Source organism: Hippocampus guttulatus, chromosome 14 (genome assembly GCF_054856545.1).
Source record: "Hippocampus guttulatus isolate MCC_2025c chromosome 14, RoL_Hgut_1.0, whole genome shotgun sequence".
NCBI classification, from domain to species: domain Eukaryota; kingdom Metazoa; phylum Chordata; class Actinopteri; order Syngnathiformes; family Syngnathidae; genus Hippocampus; species Hippocampus guttulatus.
This window is the reverse complement of record NC_141274.1, coordinates 13,463,861-13,472,500: the sequence shown is the minus strand read 5'-3', so window position 1 is coordinate 13,472,500 and position 8,640 is coordinate 13,463,861. Positions and strand designations below refer to the sequence as shown.

General features: G+C 41.4%; 1 long non-coding RNA gene across 2 annotated transcripts in view; it reads right to left on the bottom strand.

The window, feature by feature from the left end:
- The window catches only part of LOC147195210 (uncharacterized), a 21,987-nt gene extending 17,791 nt beyond the window's left edge, over window positions 1-4,196 (bottom strand). For both annotated transcript variants that reach the window (XR_015102766.1, XR_015102765.1), the window contains exons 1-2: window positions 3,944-4,196; window positions 1,751-1,838 (exon numbers count right to left, since the gene is read on the bottom strand). This is a non-coding gene — a long non-coding RNA (uncharacterized LOC147195210). The remainder of the gene's footprint in view (window positions 1-1,750; window positions 1,839-3,943) is intronic.
- Between the last annotated feature and the right edge of the window lie 4,444 nt (window positions 4,197-8,640).

Here is an 8,640-nt window from a genome sequence, read left to right as displayed (position 1 = left end):
ATCGAATTGTTGGAGACTGAGGTATGATTTCATGATTTATGATGAGGGCACACATATTTGATCGAATTTTGAAAGCTTGACAGACTGCAAGTCAAAGTGTTAAGTAAAATCAGTTAACAACACACGTAGTAAATAATTCAACTGTCTGATGAATATTTTTTTAATACCGATTGATTTACTGCTTGTAATTGTGGACAAAATTCATGGAGGGCCTCTTGAGGAGAGAAACAATTTTTGCAATTTGATTATTTTTCAAAATCAGCCCTAGTACACATACTGTAGTATTTGTGTTGGATGTGTGCCTTGAAGGCAGGGGTCCCCAACCACCGGTACCGGTACCGGTCCTCGGGGCATTTGGTACCGGGCCGCACAATAAGAACTTACATTAATTCCGTCGTATTTATTTTGGAATACGAAAGATATTTTATTTTGAAAAACTACCGGATTCTCCGTTACATCCGGCTGTGTCACTTGACACACGTCGAACCACGCTTCTCCGTCACGTGACTGATTACGCTAAAAACAAGACACCTGAGCTTGCTAAATGAGTAAAACAAACTGCTGGTGATCGCAAATGACGGCGGCCTCAAAAGTACGTCGAGACAACAACTCTGCCGGTGTTCTGGATTCAAGTTATGGCTGAGATCGCCACAATAGCACTGTTGCCATTTCCGACATGCTACCTGTGCGAGGCGGGGGTTTTGTGCAGCAACGGCGACTAAAACAAAATGACGAAATAGACTCGACATGAAGCACACACTTCAGGTGTCATTGTCTCCTGTTACCCCGAGATGGGACCGCCCGCTTGCAGAAAATCAAGCTCGACGCTCGCACTGATTCAGCATTGTGGTGAGTTGAGATTTTCATGCACTTTGAATTTATGTTGTATCGTATTTTGAAGGCATTAAGACCGTAGCGATCAGACTGTTGCGGCCAAATTGGACGCTCCTCTTGTTTATCTTGAAACCCCCCCCAGTGTTCATGCATCTCTTAGCATATTATTTTGTAGTATTTATCCGCCACACCTTACATGCCGGTCCGTGAAAATACTGTCTGACATAAACCGGTCCGTGGGGCAACAAAGGTTGGGGACCCCTGCTTTAAGGGGTGTGTGACGTCACAAGATGGAGTTGGGGATGGCCCGTTCTTCCAATGAGGACATTAAACAGCAGCTCCGTGCAATGCCAGTGTTTGTATTTGTTGGCCTGACTGTTTTTGTCACCACCATTAGTCACCAAAGCGCACCCCCCTGTGTTTTTGCACTCAACTCTCCATTCCCAAGCCATGCCCACCTATGACAGTCAGCTACCCACCCACCTATTTAAGGCTCTCCTGATCATTCATTGCCAGATTGCATGCAACCCATCAACACACAACCTTTTTTGTGGCCTGCCAATCCTCTTTTTTTCCCCTGACCACTAGTTCTACCCTCGAACATCTGCCTGCCCCTGTGGTTGTTTCATATTTTTCCCACAATGACAACTAATTGTGAGTTTTTCCGACATGCTATCTGTGGATTATGGAGCATGACATGATCTAATCCCAAATCAATGTAAAATGAAGGTACCGCTCTAAAATACAGATGTGCAACTCAAGTACAGTATCAAGGCTCATATCAGTATCATGGCTCAAGAAACACACACACACACACATCTAATCCTGTAGAAAAGCCTGGAGCATCTTTCCGTTTGACCTCCAGGTGCAAACTATAAAAGTGAGGCTCTAAATGACAGCTGAAGCGCACGTGTACCTGCAGGCTGACGGATGAGCTCCTCATCATCACTGCTAGCCTTGTGGCTTCAGCAGCCAACTTTTGGGCTGATGTCTTTGGCATTCTCCTTTGAAAGAAAAACAAAGAAAAACAATGTTGGCGCACAAGGAAATTAAAAAAAAAATGACGCTTGAAAAACAAAATGATAGAGACTCATTTGTTTCCTCATGTATGATACCATATACTGTATGTTCCATTGTCTTGATACAACACACACGATGAAACGAGGATAAAATTGAATCTTTGCTCCATCTGGGCACCTTCATCAGTTGCTAAGCTACAAAAACAGACTAGTAGAAGATACAGCGTGTTCCATGTAAAACAATCACACGCATGCACACAGCCAGTCACACTTGGGCCAAGCTCTTGTCTAACGGTGCACATCAAATATTGTCAGTCATGGTCTAAATAGAGCATGCTGGGACTTCAGGGATATTCAGTCATCTCCCAGGCCTTGTGATTCCACACCAGGAATAGATCAAACGCCATGCGTTGTCCTATTTTCTTCTTTGCTGGCAAAAATAATCCACTCAATTGAAGATGGTTCAAAAACCAGATTGATGATTGTTATGAAGCGTTGCAAATAAACCCACAAGCAAAACCAGACTTTGTGCTGCATTCACTTCTACATCATATTTTACATATACTTTTCTGAGAAAACTCTGTCGTGGTTCACAATATATCTTGCGCATCGTGAACAGCATGTCATCATTAATTAAAATAATAATTATATATAAAATTGGAATCCCTCAAGGGTCAGCTTTAGGAACATGGCTCATTAGCATAGACATAAACAATCTTGCAGAATCATGCGAAGTTGTTGGTCTCCAAAAGCCGCGGATCATATACGTATGCATAGAATCTATACCCATGGTAAAGCAGCCATGGCGGTCACGTGGGGGTTATTTGTGCATTTGGAGTTTATAGCTCGATGGCTGGAAATCTTGTTTAGTTATCAACACTTGATATAGATATTCAGACTAACACAGAGAAGAGTTTCATAGCCAAGTGACTCAGTCAGCAGCATTCGTTTTTCATAGAGGATAAAGAATATACGCCTGTGAGTATTGTTATACTGTCTGTCTACGTGTGTTGTTGCACCGCTTATGTTCATGCCCATCACTTAGAGTGCTGTCACGACCTCAGTATCGATGCTTCTTCTGTTAGCCCCTCCGTTGTGTTAGGTTTAAGCTGTTTGATTTGAATAAATTCTGTCAACTGGGCGTGGTAATAAACAGCTTGAATGAGGTATATTAAAGATGGTATTTTGTGATGAGGGTGTAACTGCAAGTGAGTCAAAAGATTGCAAAGCATCCTGGCATAAACAAACATCTGTGAAAGATGGAGGTTGCTGCGCTGCCAACATCACGTGTCCCTAAAACTGGCCAATCACGCAGAGTCTTTTGACACCTTCTACGTCTTCCCACTCCTGATATTATTACACCTTAAACACCCATTCATGTGCCGACACGTGTCAAGTCTCCCATAGGTGCGTGAACGCTTCCTTTTGTGTCTTAAAGGCGAGATGATGAATGAATAGAGTTGAGTCTTGAAGGTACGCGCATGTGCAAAGCACATGGACCGAGCCGTCAGCAAGTGAAGCACTCAGTCTTCTTTTCCGGAGCAAATATAATCACCATCCTCCTCATTTTCCTCGGTGGCGACTTGAGCATTCCCCTCGGCATCCAGCGTCCCCATGAGCAGATGCTGCTTTGAGCGAGTCCTCCGGTCCAGATAGCCGTCGTGGCTGGGGGGGGGGGGGGGGGGGGGCGTTGCGAGGTGTTCGGCTTCAGTTGGTACTTTCGGTTCTCTAGCTTTATGAAATTAAAACTCATACAGCTAGATAACCAAAGACACCAACTAAGCCCGTCGTCTCTCTTAAAGGGGCCTCGCATCTCACCTCCCAAAGCTGAGAGGAGAGCGCGTGGACGCGCGCGCATGCAGGCACGAGGTGTATCATTATGCAGCTCTGCTTATATTGGAAATAATAGTGACTTATTGGAAAATGGTTTCCTTTGTATGATAATAAACGCTTTGAATCTTGAATATTATTCCACAACGACATCCACGTCAGGGACAAAATAGGAAATATATCGTGATGGAAGAAAATTGCCTCACTCGCATCCTTTTAATGCAAGTAGTGTGTCTAAAAATACACATCATCACACTTACTTGCACTCCAACATGACTACTCCCGCTCCTCCTCTTCAGTGAATCAGTGCGTCCCACCCCAAAAAATAAAAATAAAAGCTCAAGTCCGCTTTTCAGCCCCCCCCGAAAAGGTGCAAATTTTGAAAAAAAAAAAAGAAATAGATTTTAAAAAGTGTGCATGGAGCCATCGTAGGGGAACTCCAAGTGGTCTGCAGCTTCTTGCAGAATGCGACTGACAAGTGCAAGAAGTGCACATGGTGAGCGCACACACGTTAACTCCGCCTCACATGGAGCAAGAAAGGAGGGAGGCATGGAGGGAGGAGGGCATGAGAGACGGGTGGGGGGTGAGAGAGAGTCAGCGAGAGAGAGAGGCGGGAATCCAAAAACATTAGCCGACATGTAAATAAATAACGGTGTTTAATTCGCACCCAATTGCCAGTGTAAATTCCTGGATGCGTTTTCAGTCTTACTCATCTTTTTCTCTTAATTTTATGGATTTGCTTGTTATGTGTTAATTTCTTTATTTTAATACAAACGTGTTTAAAAATGCCGCTTATTAGCAAAATAGTGACTTGCAATAATGTACTGAGCAGATTTGAGTAAAATAAATTGGAATTGATTTTCACTTTATTTTCATTGTACAGGTTATTTGAATTCAAGGCTGCTTCATCATCATAAAATAATCATTGCCTCCAGAAAATCAACACAATTTTAGTCTGGCGTACTAAATGACAACATAAATATTAGGTGTTAAAAAATGATGAACGCAACAACAAGAACATATTTTTGTTCTGTTCTCTTGTGGAGGTGCAATTCAAAATCAGTTAACCTACTTGATAGTTTGACCTATTTTAGCAGCCTAAATCTATTTACCGAGTGTTTTGTTTTTTTTTAAGTTGTGCTATTATGTTTCGATACCCTGGCTTTGTTCAATATGAGGGACAATGTCTTTACTGCTATTTAATCGTGCTTCTCTCAAATGCCTGAAAGGTAAGAAATCCAATTAAATGCAAAATTTCATTTGGCCCGATTGCTCATATTTCAAACTGTAAAATGCTCCTGATTACATTAGACCCTCAGATTCACTTTTAAACAGTTTCTTGCAGGTAACTCATATGAATGAAAAACATTTGCAGGCTGAGGCAAAACTGTTGTTAAAAATGGCAGCGAGCAGGTGCGTTTTGAGGTTGTGCTTGGTGGTATTAGAACCAAGAACATCGTGCAAGGGCACGCGCGCGCGCACACACACACACACACACACAAACACAGACAACCGCCTGCTGCATACGTGGATAGCCTTATCGAGTGTGATATTAAGATGTGACTGATATTCGGGCTGCATGACGAGATGAGATGGCGCGCAAGATAACTATCGCACGCGTACACGCACGCGCACACACACACACACACACGACCAGCAACTTGCAATATCTGCTCAAGTTGGAATCACGCGTGCGTGTCGTACTGAATATGTGCATGCGCGTGCGTGATGTGGAGATATTGTGAAGATAAGCCAAAAAAAAAAAAAAACAAGGGGGAAGGTATCCTCCTCCTATTCCAGCAGGTTTCCAAACGAACCTTGCACCAGATAGCAGTTACATATACAGTATCTGATTATGGTACGTGGGCAATCTGTTATGTGACTCGACTCGGGTGGGTGTCGGGCCACGTGCAGCGGCCCAGTGCTCGTGCATCTTGAATCTTTCGGATTCCACTCTGCATCATTTATAAGAAGATCCAATCGTCCGCGCGATGTGCAGGCAGGCCCTCTTGGTCCATGCTGCATGTGTAAAATTCAATTTAGGCACTGAAAAATGCTCTTAAAAATGCGCGTGTACAATGGGGACAGTCGGATAATTATACGCAAACCTAAACAACACTATAATAGGGTTAAAAAAAAAGATGGATGCATTTCACGCACTCAAGTGTTCCTGAAGGATTTCCCCACAAACGTGTGACAAGGAAAATATACCCCAATTACCCCCACCCGACTGAAATGGGTTTGAGGGGGGTAGAAAAAAAAGAAGTCAAAATCAAGTTCAACGACGTACTGGAGAGACATTTCCATGACAATCCGGTCTGGTCCGCATCCCGCACCCCCACCGCACACCAGAGTCTGGCGTCAGCCCTGCTACACTTTCCCAGGCTCACAACAATGTCTCCCCCCCCACCCCCTCCCGAACTTTGCACCGCAGCGCTGCCGGCGTGTCCTCCTCCTCCTCCTCCTTCTCCATCAATGCTCCTCACACGAGCACATGGCTGCCCCGAGCCTCATTAAACAATCTACATTTTGCTAATTAGCATTCTGGACGTGGCCAGTGGCTCAAGCTACATAGGTTTGTTGATATCGGAATTGCATTATTGCGATTCGGTCAATAATTGGCTATAGTTGAAACACTGTGTTATTTAAAAATGCAGAAGATTTAGATGGAGGGTCACAGTCGTGAGCGCGCACACACACACACACGTACACACGCGCGCGTTTAAAAAAAAAGGTAATTTTTTTGTATCCCTACACAGTTTTAGTATATGCACACAAATGCATGTTTTACACATGTATTTTCCTCTGCAAGATTTCACCTATCTTGTCTCAAACATTCGCATGTACATTAAGGAATGTGTGCACGCATATTATGATAAAGATGCAAGAAGGGAGGAGGAAGAGGAAGAGGAGGCGGGGCCTATCAAATTTGCCAGGTCCTATATTGTACTTTACATACATGTGCTGAACAAACCATGAAAATCATGCAGGTGCGTTTGATGTAAAAAAAAAACACAACAAAAATCAATCAATCAATCAATCCCAAAATGCAGCTATATTGCTGAATATATTTTTTAAAAAGATAATTTGAGAGCTCTGTTGTCTTTCAAGCCTCACAATGGTCTAATAAAATGAAATGCAGCATTTCATTCCATGTTTACTATCATCAGTAATTTCGTTTTCCCCCCAGTTTGAACTTCTTCTTGTTAACCATTGTCCCAATTTTAGGCTTAACAAGAATGATCATATAATGAATAAAATAATGTACATTAAAAAACAAACAAACATCTGTATCATTTCTCTGCTAATGTGTTTTGTATGTTTCAGTTTTCGACCCGATTTACATCCTGTCGTTTGAGGCGTCATAATTTAATAGATTAATTCATAATATTTAAATTCTTTTAACCAAAATATATTTTCATAATATGGCCCACGCTTGCGAAAAACAAACAAAATGACAAAAAACACGTCTGATTGAATGCATTGAGGATGCAGGCAACAAGAAGAAACAGCGCCACACTTCGGCGATAAAGGACCGAACTGCCACGTCATCCTGAATTGGAAATGAAAAGTCGAAGCGTCTCATCTACGATATTTCTATGCTATTTGACTGCGTCAGGGGAAAACAAATATTAACATTGAACAGGAAATGTAAAAAAATTAATAACGTGTCCGTGTGGTGGTTTGATTTATGACAATCTGTATAGGGGGGGGGGGGGGGGGTTAACGCATTGATTTTAATTAAATAACTACACCACATCTCGCTGAATTTCAAATCTTGCAAGCCACTTGAGTCAACGTGTCGTGAGATGACTCGAATGAACTAAAAGGGCTACCTGTGCTGTAAACTGCCGATAATATATCGAATCCTCCTTTCGTTGTTATTGATGATGATGATGATTAAGATGATGATGATGACGACGAAGATGAAGATGGTAATTACTAATTATGTGTATCCGATTAAGTTAAAAAAACTGTCATAATAGTTAGATGGACATACAGGTATAATAGCCTATTCACGTTTACTTCTGGGTAACAAAAAACATGAACTTATCGGATATCATTATGATATATTATGTTTTGAAGACAAAACATAATATATCAAGTATAGTGCACATCTTCTATATTGTTATTCCTATCTTTCAAAGTACAGTAAAGCAACGTGTTCTGGCAGCCGTGAAATATTGAATTAAAAACGAATTCATTACGCACGATTTAAAACGCGCATTACCATACAGCCAGTCAGTCAAGTTTTTAAATGAATGCATTCGTATTTAAAACGTGTGAATGAAAAATAAATATATAGTTGGAAAGGTGTGGTTTATTGGTATATTACCATTTACAGTACAACCTTGTTGAATCAGAGTTGAAGAATAGGCTATCCTATTTAATTTTTGCATGTTTAAATCGTGGGTCATACTGGGAGAATTAGTGTTTTCTTTTTCATTCTATTTCGTTCTTTCAGATTGAGCATAAAGGTTTGTACACGCTTGCTTGTGGAAAGGAAGGGTCTCCAAACTTTTGACTGCTGACTCATCGCATCAGCGATACATCTCAAGTCAGTTCTTTACAAAAAAGAGAGAGAAAGAATGAATTAAAAACGCCACCATATCCATAATTATTCGAATTCTTGAAGATTAACGTCTGTAAAATTGATGACCGGTACTTCTTTTAATCCCCGATTTGGGCTCTGCACGTTTCGGAGTGATGACGTCAGCACAACGTAAACGTTTGTTTCTTCCTTTTTTTTTTAAACAAAAGCACACCCTCCCACGGGATAATTATGCTTCTATATAATTGTTATCATTACTTGGGTCAATGACACAGACGTTCGTATTTGAGTCAGATGTGCATGCTTTTACACATAGTTTGCATTAACAAAATATTACTTCAGATTTGATTTTTATATTCTTTGAGTTTACGTTTAGTGCTTTTCACGCGTGCAACTCTTAAATAC